General features: G+C 41.1%; 1 protein-coding gene and 1 long non-coding RNA gene across 5 annotated transcripts in view; one reads left to right on the top strand and one right to left on the bottom strand.

Annotated features, from left to right (window-relative positions):
* LOC143656205 (uncharacterized) overlaps positions 1 to 7,078 on the bottom strand; it is a 49,662-nt gene extending 42,584 nt beyond the window's left edge. For 2 of the 3 annotated variants that reach the window (XR_013162427.1, XR_013162426.1), the window contains exons 1-3: positions 6,982 to 7,078; positions 6,112 to 6,399; positions 3,601 to 3,679 (exon numbers count right to left, since the gene is read on the bottom strand). This is a non-coding gene — a long non-coding RNA (uncharacterized LOC143656205). Of the gene's footprint in view, positions 1 to 1,501; positions 2,933 to 3,600; positions 3,680 to 6,111; positions 6,400 to 6,981 lie in introns of those variants that run through there. The other variant, XR_013162425.1, reaches the window with a different exon arrangement.
* RORA (RAR related orphan receptor A) overlaps positions 1 to 21,395 on the top strand; it is a 717,907-nt gene that overhangs the window by 588,700 nt on the left and 107,812 nt on the right. The window lies entirely within an intron of this gene.

The raw sequence follows: 21,395 nt of genomic DNA, 5'->3' as shown, positions 1-21,395 counted from the left end.
AAGCACTTGATTTAGAAATGTTCTGCCTCATTTTCACAAAATCTCTCCTAATGAGATGAGTTTTAACGTTGCTGCATCTAAGGTAAGAAGTTAAGAAATGGAAAATCCATTTTTTATAATGTTGCGCTTCTTGGGACTGAAGCTTCCAATAAATAGTGTGTTCCCAAAGTTAATTAACAGACCACCATTTAAAAAATAATAACTTTATGCAACTTGGAAAAAAATTGAAAATAAATCAAATTAAACCTATAACCCCATCACCCTAAGATACTGATACCAAAGTTAACAAGCCTCAAAACAAAACAAAATTATTCGGCAAATACATTGTAGAACCCTAACAGGGCAATCCTAATCCATGCTTTCTCTCATTTCTTATCCTGTGACAGTTTCTGGCAATTTTCTAGACACATGGATTGATATCTTTACTGGTGCTGTAGAAGCCCAAGCAGAGATGATCTTTTAATATCAAATAGCTCAATTTCCTCACTGGAAAATTTCTTTTCTTGAGATGAACAAAGAAACAACTAATTCTTTATATTACTGTTCCTATAACTATCAAGAAACCAACAACTTCCTTTCTGATTTTCTGTGTTTCTAGCAGGAACCCCACTTTTCACAGACATAAAAAGAGTGAACATTCTATTGTTTTCACCCAAGACCAAAAACTCTAAAGACAGAGAAACTCTTTCTGCAAGAATCTTAGGTAGCTTTCTTCATACCTTATCTTGGCTACCTTTTAAACTGGAACAATCCATTATAAGAATAGCTCAAAGAACTTCTAAAAGGAAAAAAAAAGTACTGGAGATGGGGAAACGACTGATAAAAGAATAGGCAAAGGGATCAGTAAAATATAGAGGGAAAACCATGAAACACAATTTGTATACATATATTCTTGCCTGTGTATAACTATACCGACTAAATATTAAAGTTGTAGGGAAAAAGTAGCCAGCAAGCGGTACTGGGGTAATTGTTAGTTTATCAGGAAAAAGTAAATTTTTCTCACACCATATAACAAATTAGGTTCTAGGCAGATTAAAGAAATCATTCTTTTGAAAAAAATTAAATAACTAGAAGAATAAATTTTAGCATGTTTACCTAATGCAGATAGGTGAAGACTTTCAAACACTTTAAGGCAATGGTAGAAATCAGAGTTAAAGGTCAATGAATTAGGATATAGAGAAATATAAAATGCTGGCACGTGAGAAATTAGGAAAAACAAAGTCAGAGGTCAAAAAGCAAACTGATGAGAAAATATATTTTTTTCAACAAAGGTGGCACAAAAAAGGTTAATAACCTTAATATATAATTTTCTACAAATTATTGATAAGACTAGACAAAAGTCAAAAACCAACAATTCATAGCAGAAAAAATGCAAATAGCTAGTTAGTCCAAAAATCATTTTTAGCCTCACTAGTGAAATTTAAGTTAAATAACAGGGACTTGGCAAAATAGCAAAGATTTTTAATCAATGCAGTCAGAGCTTCAAGAAGACATTCATACACTGTGTTAATATAAACTGATACAATCTATTAAGGTAATACCTCTTAAGGCCCTTAAAAATGATGATACTCTGATCAGGTAACTCCATTTCCAGTAGATTATCCAAAGAAAACAATTTGAAATGTTAAGATTTGTACATTAAAGAAAACATGTTTGATTTAAGTACTATTTATAATGGTTCAAATAAAAAATGCCCTAAACGTCCAACATTAGGAAAATATTCCTAAATTATAGTACAGTCATATGATAGAATATTAAAATAAAGAAGTAGAAACAAGAAAATGCCACATGAAATTCTGCATACAAAATGATCTCAGTTATATGAAGATAAAAAAGCATAAGAAAAAATACTGGAAGAAATTCTAAGAGGTTAATGGTAATAGTAGATGCATGTGGCTACTAGGATTATGGATGATTTTTTTTCCCATGTCTCTTTTTAAATTTTTTCTAAATTCCAAATTTTCTACTGTGTGCATGTATTTTCTTAGAACCTTTTAAAAAGAAAGAAAAAAAATCTGAACTACTAAAATAATTTTTTAAAGAACCAATTGTAGGCATCCCTTTCCTTCGAGAATCTTACATTGCTTTCTAATTGATAGTAAGGTTGTTCTGACATCCCAGAGAGGAACTGCTACCTTCCTTCAAAGGGCAGACTGCTAGGTGATTTGGGAGGGTAGCTATTTTCTCTTCTCCTCCCCTGAAGTTTAGTGTCCCTTGTGTTATCTTCCTTTCTTCCAGAATTGATCCAAGTAAAATTAGCCAGGTAAATATGAGGTACCACATCCCTCCCGCTCTCCAAGAGTAGACAGATGAGGTTGTTTCCACCTGTCCTTCCATCTAGTAAAGACAGACCTGAAGAGAAGAATGTGGATTTCCTCTACTGTTGGAGAAATGGTCTCTGTACTAAAGTCAAAATTGTCCAACTCTTGTTCTTACAGAACGTTTCTAGGAGTAGGCAGAACATACTGCCTCAAGAAGTTCATCTGAGAAACAGATAAAGGGAGTATTTAACCTAAAGAAAGGTTTTGGTGTCTTAAAGGGACAATTCTTATGGTGATGAATCAGACCCCCCACCATCACCACGGAGAGAGCCAGTCTTGAAAGCAAAGGAGCTGAAAATGTAGCCAATCCTATACCCAGAGCTGACTTGACCACTGGATGGAGGATGAACCAGCTTGGGATATTTCTCCAGCCAAGTCCAGATGCAGTGTTTTGGACTTGTTTTGGGTTTGTTGTTGTTGAAGTTAAAGGAGAAATGCAGAGTTTTAAGCATGCTACTGTTCTGAGGGAAATGAGAGCCCGAGGTTCTGATTCATTTCTGTTATGCCACATAGCATTCTTGGGTGAGAGTTCCTCTGTCCAAGAAAACGTGGGTTCTTTGAAGAAGAGCTTCTTAATGTGTTCATTTCCCTTTAAACCTCATAATTCCACTCTGTTAGCAGAAAACGTATTTTAACACAATAGAGACAAATGCAATTAAAATCTGAGCACATAGATTTTGGATATGTCTGTTAATGATTAAAACTTCCTGCAGTTTATTATAGTATCATGGCTATTTTTGTTTTCATACCTAGAACCCAGGAACTAGGAACATCTATATTTTTATCTCTCTAACTTTCCTTGGGGTCAAGATTCCTCATTCTCCACAGCCCGACCCCACCCCCAGCCCCTGGGAACAAACTCAACTGTTCAATTTATTCTAGTCAGACCAAAACACATAGTTCAGCAATTTGCCACCATCACCCTGAGGTTTAATGTTCTTTCCACTAAAAATAAGTTAAAATAGCACATTATCCTCAGACTCGGAGGTTAGGGAGAGAAATATATGGGGAGAGGATCACCAGGCAGCTGTCCTTAAATTGGGAATTGCGGGCTGGTCATTTGCACTCTAACTCCTGCCCTGAGGCTGCGCGGGTTAGCACGGCCACCGGGTGACAAAAGCCATTAAAGGAAACGGAGGGCCAGGCAGCATTCCGGGTTTCATTAGCTTACTTGTTGTGTAGGAGGCAAACGGTATCTGAAGGGCCCTGGGCTTGCTAGCCAAAATGTTAATTGCTTAGAAACAGTGAGAAATTAGCTAGTGAGATGTTTATCAAGTACCTGGAACAAGAGTTGACTTTCTGTGAAACATCATTCTGGAATCAAAGCCAAAATCTCTCTCTCTCCTATTCAGTTGAGGCTGAAAGAAAAAAAAGTAATTACGTTAGAGTTAGTAAGGCAGACAACACGGAGAGAGGAATGAAAACAAGCTGATGTTAAAGAGGGCTGGGGGGTTGGATATCTGGCCTCCATAATTCCAGAAGAGCTGGGATTGAAGAGGTTAAAAAAAAAACAAACAAACCTCAGAGGTAGCATTGCTTCTCTCAGAAAGACAAGTGTCTAAACACCCATGGTACTGAATTTCTCAGGCCGTCCAGGATGGGTTGTGGAGAGGGCTGTGAGAGGGTACAGTTATGAGGCCATATAGAATGGCCTCTTTGAAATGCAGGTTAAAGTGGTTTTGCAAGGGGGCATATGTGTTTTGTGTATTTTTTCCTTTTTTCCTTATTCTAAAACTAATAGACAATTACAGTTCTATCACCACATGTAAAAAACCCATAATATATTAGAACCTCTCCTTTGCGCTAACCCAGGGATTATCACTGTTAAAAGTGGGGAGTATTCTTAATATTTTTAAAGCATGTACTAGCATATATTTTTATGTTATGTGTGTGCTTCAAATGACTAATTCTGCATTTCAAAGAGCCCCTGAAAACGATATTCAGTTTCCAACTTCACAGCCATGGGGAGGAGAAGAAAGAATATTTGGAGATCATTGCTAAATAATGCTTTGAGTCTCTCTGCAGCACTTGGAATTGAATTTCAGTCCGATTTGAAGAAGAATTTCCCTGGCTAAAAGTCCTTATGTGTGTTTTTTGGGCAGGTGGGGGATAGAAGAATCCATGTACAAGACTTGGATTGGGCAATTGGTTTTCATCATGCTGTCTATCAATGACTCGGGAATTCCAGGCAATTTTCCGCGTTCACGCCATAGTTTACACTTGTGTGAAGTTCCCCTTCTTCCAGGGGCAATGGAAAATGGGAACTCGAGGGCTTGGTCTCCCAGCACTGCTACTAACCACACCTACTTTTGGCAAATACCCAACTCCTCTCAGCTGGGGTCACATATTCTGCCAGCTCACAGGAGCCCGGAGGATTAATTATCTGTGGTTTTAAAGACCTCTGAACACTCTTAGGGAGGGGGCTATTTGAGCTCAATGTCATATTATCCAGTGTCTGAAGCATTCATCCCATAAAGATAGAGAGGAAGAGATCCGAGAGGGGGCCATGCTCCAAACAAAATGCAGAACAAGGCTTTCTATATTACAAATGTAGGAGATGTTTTATTATTTGAGAAAAGTCATATTATACATTTACACAAATAATATGCATCTCAGATATAAAATGTTTCAAATGAGATAATAATTTAAGGTCATCAAAATTCGAACTGGGGCGGTGCAACGGTGGCTCAGTGGCAAGAATTCTTGCTTGCTGAGCTGGAGACCTGGGTTCGATTCCCAGAGCCTGCCCATGCAAAAAAAAAAAAAAAAAAAAATCAAACTGGCCGTGTTCCCCTTCTCTTTCCTTTACTAGAAGGTGCTCTGTGATTACTTCCCACCAGCACAAATCCAGACAATATGCAGTCTAGCCACTGCCATTTTGCAGATGCCACTGTGGCATAATCTGGCCTGGGTGTTCCTACATCCCAGGGCCAGTGCCAGATGGTGACAAAGTTTTTACAAAAATGAGGGCAACACATTGTAAAGCTGCCGACTTTACTTAAGAAGTATTACTCTTTATGCTGAGAGTGTTTCCTTCGCCCTTTTTGGATATTAAAATGTTATTTTCTTTGATGAATTAATAATTAATGAAGATGGTGGCTGTGGTTTATTTTTAACATCATTTGATCAAATTTAAACTTGGACCCACTTATTTTTATCTTTCCGCAATTTCACAACTTTCTTTTCTCTTCTTTTTTTTTTACATTTCACCATAAAATCCAAAGCCCTGGAAAACATTAGTCTCTGGCTAATTCTGTCTACATAGTAATGGTGAGAAAACTGATAATCACCATTTTTAGCCAAAAGTATAAAATTACTCTCCTCCCAAAATGGGTACCTCAGCTGATGATAAGTAGGACATCCAGTTCACTTGAGTTGTATTTCTCCCTCCAACCTCTAATAAGCTTCCCAAAATTAAGTCACTCTAAGGTGGAAAGAGAAGGAAGCAGGGAAATAATCTGAATTATTATAAACTGACTGATTGATAGGTCCAGTATTCACTAACAATGAATATTTTTTTAGTATATATATATGTAACATACTAAATATATTTTTTAAAAAGTATCCATTGTTTATTGGAAATGCAAATTTAACTGAGTATCCTATATTTTATCTGGCAACTCACACTCTTCAGAAAATCCATGGGTAGTAAAACATGAATTAAAGTAGCCCCTGCATGTAAATGGCTATCAACAGACTAGTCTATTTCTTGTATTTCTGCTGTCTAGTTTTCTTGTATAAATATAAAATATTTAGATGATTGAATTCTTATAAAAGCATAATAACTTACAATGAAATCAAGAGAAGTAGGGAGCGAGTTAACGTCCCTCCAATTGGATTCCTTGTATTTGAGCCGATAACTATGTTTACAAGTTGCCAAGTCACCTCAGCTGCCCACCTCTGAGCTGCCTGCTCAGTGCTGCAGTGCAAGTCCTTCAACCCACTGTGATGTCTCAGGATCTGGACCTTTGTGGGTGGGAAGTGGGGAGGAAAGCCAGGATCCTGTGAGGTCCCCTTAGCTGTACTCGGGCATGTAGCCAACGCACTTTGTTTCTTCCTTTACCCTCTGTCGTTAAAACTAATACAAAGTTAAAAGTTAAAAGCTCTCCTTTTTTTTTTTTTTTTTTGCCATACCACCCTGCAAAGATAAAGTTCCCCATCTTAGCTCAAAACAAAAGTAATAATAAAACTGTCAAATAGTGCTAGTAATCTCTGTGGTAATATTTGCAGGGAAATGACTTTGCACCTGCATAGGTGACACCTGTTTTCTGTTAGGGAAATGAATCGATATGAGCTGGAGATTGGCAGGGAAGTAGGTGTCTGGGTCAGATATCTTGTGTGCATTTCATTAGATGTGCGTGAGTAGGGGTGGTATTTTCCCCCCTGACCACTTCAAGGTTGTTGTAAAAGTAATGTGTGAAAAAAAGATGGTGAACAAGTGCTATACATTCAAATAAGTGGAAAGGGGAAATCAAACTGTGGAATCAGAGCCAATTTTGGTGGTTAGTCACCCACGTTATGTCCCCAGATGGACTGGGAATGTAAAAGGAAAACTGAGATACAAAGTCTTATTCCACCCATCTACAACTGGGTAACTTTGGCCAGGCTGCCCTCTGGACTTCAGTTCTCTCCTCTGTCAAATGAACCCTATCCCCAATACCTCATGCTTTATCCTATGAACCCTTGTTGGCCTTCCCAAGATGGAAAATTACTGGATGGCCTGTACCTCTGTGCAGCCCACACCTAGTGCATCACTGGCCTTTGCTCAAATTATGTCATCCCATTTGGGATGACCTGACACCATTGTGATCAGTCTAATGACCTGGCAACATCCCATCTGCCTACCCAGTCCACTCTTGCCCCATTCCTCTGCCTCTTACAGGAGTTGCTCACATATCTTCTTGTCATTGTCCCAGGCTCATCCAAGATTAACCCATTCATTCATTCAACAGAAAATCTGAGTGCCTCTGTGTGCCAGGTAATGGGCTTTCCTTTGACAAAGGTGAACAAAAAAGATAGCACTTGCCCTCAAGGGGCTTAAACTCTAATGAAGGAGACAGGCAATAAAAAAGCAAACAATCAAACCTTCCAAATGTGTCAAAGGTGATGAAGAAAGCAAACAGAGTGCTGTGACAGGGTGACAGGAGGAGCCTGTTTTAGATAGATAAAGTGGTCTGTGGAGGTTGCATTTAAACTAAGACCTCAAGAGTGACAAGAAGTCAGCCAGGAGAAAATTGGCGTCGAACAGCCTCCAGACTTAGGGCTCAGCATGTAAGCAGGCCTTCAGGTAGGGAGTTTTTGACATGTCTGAGAACCTGACAATGGCCTTTTCAAATGCTTTCCACTTTTCCAGTCCCTTCTTTCACAAAGATGTTGCTGACCTCACCCACTCCACTGATTAAACCATCTCCTAAGCTGCCATAGGTCAGTCTCTTGGTTCCACTTAATTGACACTTGGTTGCAGATAGCCTTTCATAATCTGGCAGTGTGGAAAGTCATTCTGGGACTTGAGTTCCAGGCTTGATCTCTCCGAGGACATCAGCCGGGGTTCTAAATAAAGAGGAGGTGCCTGGGAAATATTTGGATTATATTTGGTTCTATAGGCATTAATCAAATGCCTGGTCTATGTAGGTAGTATATGCTAGGTATTTAGCTAAATATTGATGTTTAAAAAAGAAACAAAACCCAGTCCAACTGTGAGAAGATTATCATGTAAACCCAAATCGAGGGACATTCTGCAACTTACCTTAGCAGGACTCCTCAAATCTGTCAAGATCATCAAAAACATTGGAAGTCAGAGAAACTGTCCCAGATTAGAGGAGGCTAAGGAGACATGATGACTGAGGGATGAGATCCTGGGGCAAAAGCAAAGAACAGTAGGGAAAAACTAGTGAAATCCAAATAAACTCTGAAGTTTAGTTAATAGCAGCTTACCAATGTTGATACTTTCATTGTAACAACTGTACCATAATAATGCACGATGTTAACAAATAGGGGGAATTTTCTGTATCATTTTAGCAATATTTTTACAAATAAAAACTATTTTTAAGTAGTTTATTTAAATTGAGACAAACAAATAAATAAGCAAGACATGGTCTCTGTCATTAACATGCGATAGGGGAGACAGACAGCCAAACAAATATTTGCAGTCCAGTATAATAAGGACAGCAGAAAAATGCATCAAATACAAAAGTAGCCCAAATGAAGGGATGGATTACCTCTAAGAATTTAGGGAAGGATTCACTGAAGAGGGTAATGTCTGCAGCTGGGTGTTGAAGGATCAATAGAAGTTTGAAAGATATTAAAGTCAAACATTGGACGAAACATGGAATTCTTCAAGAAGCTTGGTATTTCCTGAGTCCCTGGACTTTTGGATGCCATGAGGAGAGGCATTGAGACAAACACTGGACAACTCTGAAGGCACATTTCTACTACCCCACCCCCAGAAAATGTTACAAAGTTCATCTTTTTGTTTTGTTATTTAATCAGTGGGTTCACACACAATGAAATTACTACTTCCTTTGAATAGGTACTGTGGGTGCTTGATACAATATTCAAAAGGTACAAAAGGGTATAAGGTTAAAGGTAAGCCCTATCCCTGAATCATAGTTACTAGTTTCTTATGCAGCCTTTCAGAAATCTGTTCCATGAACAGATGGGCAGGATGAATTTCTGTATGCAAACACACATCCGACCTGCACTCACATATGTGACCATGAGCTTGTAAAATGGTAAAATCTCCATGGAGGACTATTTTGCAGTATCCATAGGTATTACGAGTGCACTTATATACTGACCCAGCAATTCCAGTTCTAGTTTATCCTGTACCTCTATTTGCATATTTACAAAATCAAGTATAGTCAAAGTATTCACTGCAGCCCTTTTTTTGTATTGGGAAAGGACTGGAAATAACCCAGAACTAGCCACACAGTTGTTTAAAACAATAAGGCAGCTCTCTCTGAACAGCTTTGATTTAATTCTTCCTTTTCCATACTGCAACAGGTTTTAATCTTTGGTGGTTTTAATTTGCGAAAGTAGTTCTTGGGTGAGTGTTTTCACAGAGTCCTACATTCCCCAATGTCGAGGGTCTCTTAATCTTTCCAGAAGTGATTGCTGCTGCCAGCATGCAAGGGCCCATTTCTTCATTAATTTTCCAAAGCCCTGATAATACTAAGGGGAACGATACCAGGACTGATAATGCTCGGTAATTCTCAGTATTTACAGAGCTTCTTTGTCTGAGATCTCAAAGCACTTGACAGCATTAAATCGTTCCCTTGGCTTTCTCAAAAGCATCTTTGAACATAGATGGATGATGCACAGAAATGAAAGCTCTGCTTTCTATCCAAATTATCAGGGAGGTGGCTGGGAAGAGAATACAAATCAACCAGCATATTTTTTAGCCATAATAGCAAGTTCTCTTTGGTTACTACAAGTTTTCTGCCTTCTGTGGATGCATTTCCAGTGAATAATCATCTATGTATACACAGCAAATAGGAGAGTATCTCTTCCATGCATGTGACCAAGTGGTTAAATTATATCAGGGGATTGGGTCCCTGGACATAACAGATGTGCACTCAGGTCTTCAGGCACTCAGATTTTCTCTGCTCTGCGTCTCTGCCAGTCCAAAACACCAATTCCAGTTGTTCACCAAAAGAAAAAAAGGAAGGAGGAGGAGGAGAAGGAATCGAGGGAGGGAGAGAGAGGAAGGGAAGGGAAGAAAGGAGAAAGAAATAGGGGAAGAAAACCTAATTCAGATCTGATATTTCCTTCCAATATTGAACAATACCTTATGAATAAAAAGCCCAGCCCAGCCTCATGTATAATGTCTGGTTCTACCAGTGAGCAATTGCCCTTATAAAGAGCATTTTGCCTTCACCTAATCCTATCCCTCCTTACCTTTCATTACCCTCCCCCAATCTCTGCTATCTTCTGCATCTTACACACAGCCTATATAGAATGTCAACCTTAAAATAAGTATTTTAGTGGGAAAAGTGTTATCTCATATTTCAGATACAGAAACCAACACAGAGAGTCTATAATTTATTTAGTGACAAAAATTCCATGTTAGGTATACATATCCCAAATGTATCTACTGAGGCAGGAGAATCATCCACCAATGGTTTAGAACTGATAAAAAAAATTACTCATAAATGACTCATTCCACAGATAGCACTGATAAACACCAAAATGAAAGTATATATTCACTACAGTCCCACCACCCCATCCCATCTCCGTGTGTCCCATGTCCTATGGAAATATTAACAGTTCCCAACTCATGGAGCTGTTAGAAGGCATCAGTGAAATATCCATGTTAAGTAGCTAGCACAGTGCCTAGAATATAGTAAGCACTTAGTAAATGTTAGCTGCTGTTACGATGAAGTTTTGTATTCTGCTTTTAAAAGTATTTCATACGCAGGTGCAATAGAATTGACCAATAGATACTGAATTCTTGCCAACTTGACGGCCTGCTCCTGCGTGGAGCCTCTTCCTCTAGGTGTCAGGGGTCCCTCTTCTGTGGAGGAGCAAGCAGCATCTTTCGGCCTTCACCATTCAGGGTCTTTGCAGCACCTGTGGTGGGCTTCACGGCTCTCACGGAACACCTCACAAATCTCGAAGTTTCAGAAATAAGAAAGGGTGGGGTAGTGAGGAGGATGCACAGATGATGCTGTACTAGATCCTTCCAACCAAATTATGTTCTGATTATTGCTGATGCTTTTCAGAATGATGGTAAAGAAAAGGTTTTGGCATTTCGGTACTTTAAAGTTTATATTTTATGTTGGTATAATTTCAAACTTCTGGAAGTTGCAAGCATAGCACAAGTAACTCCCATGTACCCTTTTTCCAAATTTACCAATTACGTACATTTTGCTCTGTGTCCTTTAGGCTCTCTCGATCTCCTCTGCCTCCCTCTCCTCATATATGCAGGTGTGCAGGTATATATGGAGGTGACATGTCCCTTTACCCCTTTTCAATGGAGGTGCCCTATGAACATGATATTTCTCTTCCAAGACCATAGTACCATTATCATAATCAGGGGTAACATTAGTACAATACTCTGTATATTCAACTTACAGAATGTTTTTATAGTTTTATAGTCTTGCTTGAAAAAGCCAAGATCCCATGTATGATTTCTTCCTGTCCAGAGATGTTCCTAAGATGAATGCATAATTTCGCCCCTGAATTATTATTGGTGTGAAACAACGATAATAAATGTATATCACAGCCTAATTAGGCCACTTGTTCTTCTGGTGACCTCCTCACTGGAGTCCTCAAACAAGACTCCCTTGCAAGCCTTTGTGGATTGCTCCCTCCCCAGCCGGCAGAATTAATTTCTCTGTCCCAGAGCCCTCTGTGTGTGGCACCTTCACAGCGCTTCATATCATAACGACAAAAATTTACTATCTGTCTCCACTGGACTAGGAGCTGCTAAGGTTCCCCGAGCCTGGTTGGGCAACTGACAGATAATAGGTGCTCAGGAAATGTTTGTTAGCAGATGAATGGACAAATAAATCAATGGAAGCCTCTGGTGAGTTGTGGTTGATAGAGGCTTAGTTTGCTTTCTTTAAAAGTCTACTACATGAAAGCTCAGAGATACACAATTCAGGGGGCGAAATTATGCATTCATTTTATGAATATCTCTGGGCAAGAAGGATTCATACATGGGGATCTTGGCTTCCGCCATGCCACCACTCCCTCAGACTTTTTCTCCCCTAACTGCTGAAAGAATACAGTTATGTGCAGGGAACGTGTATAGACTAGACTCTCAGAAGAGCCATGCCTGTGAGCGTAAGAAACACAGCCCAGGATTTCAGCACTTGGCAGCTCTGGGCTTTCCATCGTTCCTGCCACGTTAGCACGCAGTAACTTTCCGAGCGGGCTCGGGCCGGGAGGGGTGGGGGAGGAGCTCCGGGCCGGCCCCCTTCCCGCCCGCCGCCACCCCCGGCCCGGCGCCAGGGTGCAGGGCAACCGCTCCCCCTCCTCCTCCTCCTCCTCCTCCTCCTCCTCCTGCTCTAACCCCAGAAGCCACACGTCCCAGCCCTGGGAACGCTCCAGCTGAACCGTGTTTGTTGCAGAACCTGGTAACTAACAGGGTCCTTGAAGTGGAGCCAGGAGCTTACTGTGCTCCCAAGCGATTCTCCTCCGGGAAGGCGGGGTCACCGGAAGCCCCTTGGTCCTGGCCGCCCCTCCCCGGCTCATTCAGGAGTCACCAAACAAAGGCAGTAGTTAAGTTGCACCTGAGTTGAGGACCGACCCCCCGCGGCAGGATTTATGGTGGATTTGGGCATTGCAATGTTATTTAATTTTAGTGTTTCTTTAACAAAGGCTTGGGTAGTGTTTGCTTCGCTCCTGGCACTGTTCTAAGCACTTTAGACTACGAGCTCGTTTACTCCTCATAACCGCCTATGAAGTGGGTGCTATTATTATTTCAATTTTATTTCCATTGAAGCTCAGAGACAGTACTGAAGTCAGAAGGTGAAACGGGGCCTTTGTTTGAATTAACATCACAATGTCTGCTCTTTCACATTTAATAATATTCGTTTGCCTCCTTTTCCATTTGACAGTTACCTCATCACTAGTATTATTTGGATGAATCGAAAATCATGTATTAATACTTCCTGTGTGCTAGATATGCTAGGGACTCCAAAAGAGAGAAGGTATATTCCTCACACCGAGAACAGTAGAGTTTTGTTAAGAGGACAAAACATCATACTTTCGGCACAAAGGGAGATGGTTAGAGATGCTGACTATGGCAACTTCAGGAGATAAAAAAAGGAGGAGAGTCTTAAAGGCAGGAAGGATTGGGGAAGGGCCTGGAGAAGTAGAGGGGGCTCTTTGAAAAATCTTTGGGTACAGAGAACAGAGGGGGTCGGCCCTATAGGTCAGGGCCTTTGGTTCCTTGAGGCCGGCAGATTCAAGCAGCTGCCTTGCGCTTTCTGCAGAAACTGCCTCAGGCAAAGCCTGTGGTGCTAGATCCTAAAGTCATAGAGCCCTAAAATCTTGGATTGGTTGTTCAACCAATTCCCTGGTGAAGTGGTGGAGATGGTTGTGCCTTACACTGCCATCCAGCCTGGCTGTGGTGGAGTAATGATAACAAAAGCTTGGGACCGAGCAGAACTCCCACTTGTATGCAGGCAGATTTCAGTGCTGTGACCCTGTGGGAAAAAAAGGAAAGTAGTTAATATGTTTAAGATTCCAGGATTATGAGTGAATTTCTCCGTTGTGATATTCTTGTGCAATAAAATTTTTAACTTTTAGCAAAGCAGGACAAAAATGCCTCAATCCTGCTGATTAGGAGTGGGCCCAAAAGGAATCATTTTGACACATCATCTGTGAACGTGGGTGGCCGTATTCGTAGCCCCAAGATATTTTGTCCCGAAATTAATCAAATGAAGCCAAAATAGCTGCTGACCATGCATAAAATTAAATTCAATTCTCAATAATGAGAGACATCAGAACTTGCCTTTGTCTCCAAAGAAAGATGATCTGCTGAAGATGTGTCAATTTTTGTAGCCATTTCAATTACCATAATTATGCTTTAAAACCAAAGAAACCATGATTGTGTGTTGAATCTTGGAGTGCACTGTTCATCATGAAACATTACGGTAAGCAGCTCATGTCCAACATGATTGCAATTAGAGTTTAGTGAACCACAAGAAGGGAAAATCCATGTAGGATGCATCACTGTAACCTCGTTTGCCAGGAACAAGTTTTAACCTTTTATACAGCTGTTGAAGGAAATGTTCCAATATTCCCTGTGAGAATGCCTGTCAAGTTTTCATTAACAAGAAACACCTAGTTTATGTTTTTGAAGACCACTCCCTTTTTTAAGCTATGCACATTTAGGCGTGTGTCAACAGGAGGCACTGGGAGAGATGGAAAAAAAAAATTGCACAAGCTTCAAACCCAGCAGATTAGCAAGATTTGGGGAAAAGGCAAGACAGGATAATTCCAAAGAAATTGTCCATTCCCCTTAAGATATAAATGTTGGGAAGCAAGATTTGGAAGTCTGCTCTGGGTGGGTTGTTTTGAAAAGCGAGAACTCTCAGAAAAGGTGACTTCTTGACACCTTGAAATGAAAGATAAGTTATTTTTCTTTTTGCCACTAAAATACAGGGAACATAATATGTATGTATCCAGGCTACTATAAAACTCCTGGAGAATACACATGTGTAAAAAAAAGATGTATCCACAAAATGGTATTGTGAGCTCAAGCTTGGTAGGGGCAAATACACGGGCTGGGTGAGCGCCCTATCTCCTCATATTTTGATCCAGTCATTCAATATTTGACACATGGATTTAGCACTACCGTGTGCCCGGTGCCTGGGGGGACAATAGTGCCTCACAGACACAGTGCCTGTGCTTGTGAAGCTTATTTAGTCTAGGTACAGCAAAGTGAAATGGTCAGGAGTACACTATCAGCTAGAGTCACTCAAGGATGGGCCTTGAGGTGCATGCATGTGTGTGTGCGTGTGTGTATGCATGTGCATGTAAGGGCTCTGCATTAGTGTGTACAACGTGTGTGTGCGTGTGTATGCATGTGCATGTAAGGGCTCTGCATTAGTGTGTACAACGCGTGTGTGCGTGTGTATGCATGTGCATGTAAGGGCTCTGCATTAGTGTGTACAACGCGTGTGTGCGTGTGTATGCATGTGCATGTAAGGGCTCTGCATTAGTGTGTACAACGCGTGTGTGCGTGTGTATGCATGTGCATGTAAGGGCTCTGCATTAGTGTGTACAACACGTGTGTGCGTGTGTATGCATGTGCATGTAAGGGCTCTGCATTAGTGTGTACAACGTGTGCATTGGGTAGAATGCAGGTAAATGGAAGAACAGTGAGGGGAACTGTCCTGGCTGTCATGATCCTCTTGGCCGGGGTCAAAGTTGACTGAGACTGGAGTGCTGAGGCCCGAGTATCTCTCCATCGCTGGTTCTGAGAATGGCATTGCCGTCAGATTCTGAGAGTCCCCAGTTACCTCTGCCTCAGCTTCAGGACCACAGGAAAGGAAAAACAGCCAAGCTGAGGGTCAGTGGACAAGAAAACAAAAATGTGTGTTAATGTTAGAAGAGTGTCTGTTGAACAGCTGATCTGTGATCTATAATTGTCCTTGTCCCTATCTGCTCAATGAAAGTTGTCCTTTAATGTAAGCCCCGGTCACCTCTCTGTGACTTGAGTTTTAAGAACCAGAGTTTGGCTTCCCATGATTACTCTCAAGAGTACAGCACGCTTCTCAAGCTTCTCTCATCCCTCGCTTTCTCCTTGTCTTTCCCTGTGCATGCAGGGCCACCCCGCTCCCTTGCACAGCTGGGCCCTGCCTCTGAAACAACTCTGCCTCAACTTTGGCTTAACGGCTGTTGTCAAGGCCCAAGTAAACTAAGCTTCTCACCCACCATGGGGCAAATCTGCCCATCACCCTGTGTGAAGATTTAAATGAAGACTGTGAAGAAGCTCATGGTTTTAGGTTCTTCTCCATGGGTGTGTATGTATTTTTGCTCAGTTCTTTCTTCCTTCCTAATTAATACAGCTCATTATCTACCGTTTTCTGAGACTATAGCAGTTGTTGACATTGGCCCATGACTGTTCTCCCTAGCAATCCTCTGAAGGAGCCGGTTCGAGGAATGTTCTCCGAGAGGGCTTCCCACTGCTATGGCTGTCCTCTTGCTCAATCACCACCACAGACCTTACTGCCCGTCAGGACTCAGCACTGAGTTCACCTTTTGCTCCTGTATTTCTGAAGTGAAAATAATTGCCCCAAATTTCATGGGCACCAGGTCCAATTTTCTTGCCACCTTTAGTGGACAAGCACTTTTTGAGTATCTGCCGCGTGATTTGTTTACTTATTCAACAAATTTGAACAACAAAAACAGCACCTACTGTGTGCAGGCACTCTAATGGACTCTGAAATACAGCACTGAGCAAGTCTTACCCAGCACACTCCAACGTAATGGGCTCATTAACAAGGAATATGTATAATTCCTGGCTTTGATCATTGACACTAAGATGGAAAAGAAAGGAAAAAGCATGGGACTGTCTGTTTTTCTGAAGCAATTCTGTATTGTGGAAGTCTTCCCCAAAATTCATTGTTTTTTATATGAGGCTTGTCTGTTGCAGTACAAGCATTTCCTTCAAGTGTTTTTCAAACTGTTTCTCTGAGAACTCATCCACTTACCCATAGAGATGATTGTGTCACCCTGGGCTGAGAAAAAGGGGCTTTGCTACAGCTCTGCCATTGACACAGCAATCCTTTGAGTTCGTCCGGCTATACCTGGATTTGCCCCAGCCATAAAACAGAAGTGTGGTCATTCTTATTTGCACAAAGTGCAAGATTGTCCAGGGAAAATCCATTTATTTTTACCTTGCAAGTTCCCCATCCCAAACCTCTTCCTGGAACATCGTTCTGACATGTTTGGGGTCTGTTTTGGTTCCAAGATCAGAATCTCTTAAGCCTTGTGACCATTAGAATTCCTCGAGACCTCCCCCAAAAAACTCCTTTGCTGCCCTATCAGACTCTGTACTTTCTGAACCTTCATAAGAATCACAAAGAATATTTTCTAACTTTTAGCTAACAACAGATACCAGTAAAACAACAAATAGAAGTTGAAGTTTCTCAATCCTTGCCAACCAGTGCTGTCCCTCGAGCAACTGGGTGGGTGCCTGGCAAATGTGGGAGATAGATTTTAATAGACAACAAGTTGAGGGAGCAGAGGGAGCGGGTGCATGTGCTAGCATTAATCTCACACATGCTAAGGACACGTCATAACACCACTCTGGAGAATACACACCCTTGTGGGATTTGATCAACCCTTTTATCTAATTGCTTAACGCTATCAATTGACGTGTTTGCAAATTTACCTTGTTCTTGTGGATTCCCAAACCATACATGCATATGTGCGCATGTGTGTATGCACACACACATTAAAAAGGATTTAAAGTGTTTTATATACGCACACGTGCGCGCACACAGAATTTTACATATGTTCTAATACTCTCCGTACTGAGTTTTGTAAGATTCATATGGAGATGGATTTGCTTCCCCTGGAGTATCGGCTCTTTTTTGGATGAAATAAATCCGTCTCACCCACATGAGCCCTGCTCGTGTCAATAATGCTATAGGTCACCCACGTGTAAAGGAGCAAGAGCACATTTGGATGGATGGAGAATGAGGAAGCAGACTTCTTTCCAAAGCAACCTCAGTCCACAAAATTCTAGGCAGCTAAGGGATTTCATGGTGGCAGGGCCCCATCAGAGTCATTCCTTACTCATTAACAGAAGGACTTGTCATCTGGAGAACTGGTTGCCATGTGTTTATTGTTAAGAGTTCAGGACAAACAGGTTTCAGCAACGCACCAAGGTTTTTTTGGCAAACAGAAAACATAAACAGTTTCCTCATGAGCTGGACTGGCAGGGAGAATCTTACCCGGGCCTTGGCTAGCTTGCATTCACATTCTCTCTCCGCCTACCAGGGATTGCTGCTTTTAGGTTTTGCTGGATGAACTCAAATCCCATCATTTTAGCCTCTCCCCTCCCCTGCTGTTAATGGAGCCTTGAGTCTAGAGTTATCTGCCTTGGGAGCTCCCTATCAGTACTCGGAACCCTATCCCATATGACTTAGTGAAAAGTCTTCCTTCCTATTCTCGTTTTAACACATGTTGACAGGTGAAGGCTAGAGACACTGGCCGGGGTGTAATTCTTTCCTATTACCGCCTTCTCAGATGAGATAGGAAAACCTTCAGGACTTAGAAACGTCTGTCTCAGAACTTTGTAGAGAATGGAAGCCACCCTGGGCCCTTTTATCTGTATCCCCTGACCCCAAGCATCATAAGCATGGGGTATTATAGGATTCAAAATTCAGAAATCAGAGCGATCGGCTCAGCCAAATGCTCCAGCCCTAAGATGAAAAAACACGAGAGAGCATTAGGACTTGCAGCTCTGGATGATGGCAGCTAATCCACCAACAAATTCTAGGAAACAGGGTGGGGGCCTGCAGAGGTAGTGCTGTTTTATTTCCACTGGAGGCTTATTTAAACCCATGGCTCCCTGAGAAGGCTGTTTGGTCCCTCCTTGTACATATGAAACATAAATGAGCCACAATCTGTAACATTATTATTTGTTTTTATCTTAGGGTAGGAGTTCTTTCCTTTTATATTCCCTGTAGCAAGAATAGATACATTATTTGAAAACATTCTGTTTATGTGCATTTTTTACATATGTAAATGTGCATATGTGTGTTTAAATCTCATGATGACTATGAGCATTAAGTATCCTCATTTCTTTACTTTAGGAAACTGAGTTTCCGATGTTAAGCAGTTTATCCAACCTGCATGGCTGATGGGTGGCAGGGATGGGCTTGAACCTCGGTCTCTCAAGCATCAAAGCCCTTGTTCTTTCTACTGCATTGCTGCCTCCCTAAGGCAGGGGCAATGACTTTATAAGCCAGACTGTCAGTGAGCTGCCTTCCGAACTCTTGAATGCTTTTCTTGGGGCCTTCTTGAGAGACAGGGAATTCATCAGTGCACCTTATTGAGGCCTCTTTTCTTCCAAAATAAACATGCATGTGCAGAGACATACACAACAAAAGAATCGACCCTTCAAAGCCCTTCCATAACCAACCAGAGCCTCTGCAAGGTAGCAGTTTCACCCGTCTGTCTTGCCTGTATAACACTCTCATTTTCATTTTTCCCACCGTGTCCCTGCCCTCCAGCTTCTATCCAGAGCCCACTTTCTCCAAACCTGCACCCCTCAGCTGGTTGCCCATCCTCCAAAGTTGTCTTTCCTTCCTCTTCCCCAACTCACTTCCATCGCAGTCCCTCGGTGTTCTGAGTAAAAGCCAAACTTTTGAATAGTTAGCCCATTAACATGAAGGGATGAATCTCCAATCACAGAATTCTCTGATTTCCACCCAAATGTTCAAACCTCATTATAGGAATGGCCAGGGATGTTTACAAAAGAGGATAAAAGTCCCCATTTTCCTCACTACTCTAACAAAAGTGTTTTCAGTTTTCCTTTTTATCTTTCATCATATGCATATATCATCTGATATACATATATCACTTTTACGTTTTTGGCATCATAGTGTAGATACAATGTTGTAATGTTGTATTTTTCCATATAACATCATATCATGGATACTTTTCCATATTGCTGCATAGTCCATATATCAAGTTGGTGTCATGTTTGAACCCTTCAAAAATATAAGCAGCCCTCAAATTTCTCGGTGTGAGACATTACCCTCTTTGTCTGAAGAAATGGCTGACCCAGGTTGCAGCAGCAAATTTATCATCCTATAGTGCTGCCTTCTCATCTACATGAGGGCCAGCCCCGTGAGAATTTGGGAGTGCCCCTTTACTAAACAGTAAAGATGAAGGGAGAAAGCCTTCCTCCTTGACACCCCTTTTACATATGCCTCTGTGATCCTAATCCTAATACATGCACACACACAAAAAGTCATCAGATGTGAAATTTTATCATTATGCTATTTGTTCATTAATATTCTTTGAGGATTTTCAAAAGAGATCAGGAAGTTGCATTCATTGTACACCTTGAGTCTGGCACTCTGGTGGGCGTTTTGCAGTGAGCTATCTTAGTTAAACCTCACAGCAGCCCTGCGGGAAAAGTATATTACCTTTACTTCCTGACAAGGAAACCAAGGCTCAGGAGAAAGGAGCTGCCTGCCCAGCGCAGAAGTGACAAAGTAAGATTCAAAGTGGGACCTGCTTGATCCAAAGCTTTTTTCATTTTGCCACCTGACTTTCTCCCCTCTTAGTAACATTTTCAGCAATAAGAGCTAGTCTATGTGTCATTTCCATGGTATACCAGGTCAAATGTAACAAAGAGGAGGAAAAAGAGAAAGCTTTAGGGTCAGTGGTACACATATATATTAGAGGCACACAGAGAATATGAAGCAAATGTAAATTTATTCAAATATTATGAGAGAGGTGGTTCTAGTAATACATGTTAGCAGGAGACCTATTACTCATAATTGATTTTACTAATATTTTAGCATTTGACCTGTTTCCCTTAATTGAATTGAAATGCCTTATGTAACACAATTGTTTTACTGTCTTCGGAAAGATATAATCACCTTCACCTAGGCTTTATTTTAAAAATAATTATGCCTGCACAATGGTCCTAAAGATACGTAAAACACAATTAGGTTTTTCTTCCCTAGGAAACTCCTAGAAAGTTGCAGCTATTTTAGTTTAAGAAAAAAATAAGGAAAGGGCATTTTGTGCAATGATTAGTGAGGGTCTCCTGAGCAAAAATGCATCCACTAAACCCTCCCCAGAAGCACGGATCAAATCACTAGGGAGAGTGTTAGAAAATCACACAGCCCTCTTTCACTTAGTAGAAATTAGTCATTTCAAAGCCCTTAAAATGTAAACTAATTTAAAGTTTGCAGAAAATACTTTGCCACTGGGGACCAGGGTGAAGCAGATGGAGATTTCCTTGTGGGAAGCAGAGGTGTCAAGGACCTACGGTCCTTAGGACAGATAGCTCCTTCTGCCAAACTTAAGGAAATATCAGTCTGCTCGGTGTGCTGAAGCTTGGCCTGGCAGCATACCAAGCACAAAATTCAAGAATGTACCAGGGGATTGTTCACTAAAGCAGGTAAGAATTATGTTTCTAACCTCAGGCTCCAACTGGGCACTCATCCACCAGTCTCTGCCCTGGGTTAGCTGAGGCTTGGAGGAACACGCCAAAACTAGGGGAGGTTCATTTTTGTTTTTCCAGTTGGCAGGTCTTGTCTTGGAAAGAAACAGAATTGGTATACCCAGCTTTAATGGATTATAAGACGATTGGGTGTTGGGCGAGAGGCGGAAAAAAATTAAAGGCAAGCAAAAAAGAAAAAAAATTATTTTTGAGAACTTGCAAGAACGAGGTCTCGCTGGCCAACTATGGCCCTAGGTTGACATCTGTTGTGCGTTAGCTTTGACTGTGTTTCTTAATAAATGATCTCAGAACTTCAGTGATAGCATCCAAGGGAAAAAAAAAATCGCAAAATGAACTTGAAGGAACATTTTTCTGGGTTCCTTCTCCCTGTGCCCAACAGGGAAAGAGCCGATAGAAGCCCTGCC

This window comes from Tamandua tetradactyla, chromosome 14 (assembly GCF_023851605.1).
Source record: "Tamandua tetradactyla isolate mTamTet1 chromosome 14, mTamTet1.pri, whole genome shotgun sequence".
Taxonomy (NCBI): domain Eukaryota; kingdom Metazoa; phylum Chordata; class Mammalia; order Pilosa; family Myrmecophagidae; genus Tamandua; species Tamandua tetradactyla.
Note: the sequence above shows the minus strand (reverse complement) of the source record. Positions and strands in the feature narration are given on the sequence as shown.